Raw genomic sequence first — 1,060 nt, 5'->3', positions numbered from 1 at the left:
GACTATACTTGCATTAGACTTTCTTCAATATAGTCTTGTAAGAATTTTACTTTTTGCCCTAGCAGCCAATTGCAGTTAATAGTGAATAGTTAATAGGCCGATCAGTATATGAGTTAAAGTGTGATATTATCATAAATATAATGCTGGTCTCTGCCTTGTAGAACCGTTTTACTTCAAACCACTCTCCTGTCTCAACAGTGACTCCCATGGTGGGTACAGCCCAGATAGTCCATTATGTAGCTTAACGAAGAATGATCGAACAAAAGCTTCCCAGTGGTTTGGCCTAATAAATCTAAATCTAGAATTGATGAGGCAGAGTTACATCTAGATATGGGTAGATTCAATACAAGGTGCTTTCAATCTATGCACCCAAATCTAAGGTCTAGTTTAGGTGTATAAAGCTAAATTTCTGTCATTATTATTTTACCTAGATCCAAACTTAAAACTAAAAAGATCGAAATAACAGGTCTAACATTATTGTAGATCTAGATGTACTAGCGACTTTATCTAGGAACTGTAATCTAGCACTACTAATTAGTTAGCCTATATTTAAGTTCTCATTCTATCAAAACCTTTAATATTAAATATAGCCTTTGAGCCTTTAGGCTTATATTATGTTATGATTACACCCTTCTCCACAGTGTGTGTGTAATTTTCATTCGAGCAATTTCAGACTTGTCTCTTGTAGTGTTCGTGTAGTAAAACCTATCGAGTTTTTAAATGTGATTTAGCAATTGCCAGTAAATGGTGCTCATAAGCTTGATTTTCGAGCATATATTCATTTTTCTTACTGTTGTGTCACATTAATTAACACGAGTATGGGTGGTCTAAATAATGGAAGTTAAAGTGAAACCAGGTCCAGATGTGCCTAACTAGTCCTGAGTTGCAACTATAATTGTATAATTCAAATATAAGTTGTGGTTAGGAACTTAGGAAAGTAGATGCTTCTCTTCATCTGCAATTTGCATGTTGCAACTAAATAGTGTAGTTAGTATTTATTAATTTATTCTCTTAGCCCATTATGTCGAAAAAAGAAAGTGGGGCACAGGGACGCAAAAGA

The sequence above is a fragment of the Limulus polyphemus genome, unplaced genomic scaffold, assembly GCF_000517525.1.
Source record: "Limulus polyphemus unplaced genomic scaffold, Limulus_polyphemus-2.1.2 Scaffold1178, whole genome shotgun sequence".
Lineage (NCBI taxonomy): Eukaryota > Metazoa > Arthropoda > Merostomata > Xiphosura > Limulidae > Limulus > Limulus polyphemus.
Note: the sequence above shows the minus strand (reverse complement) of the source record.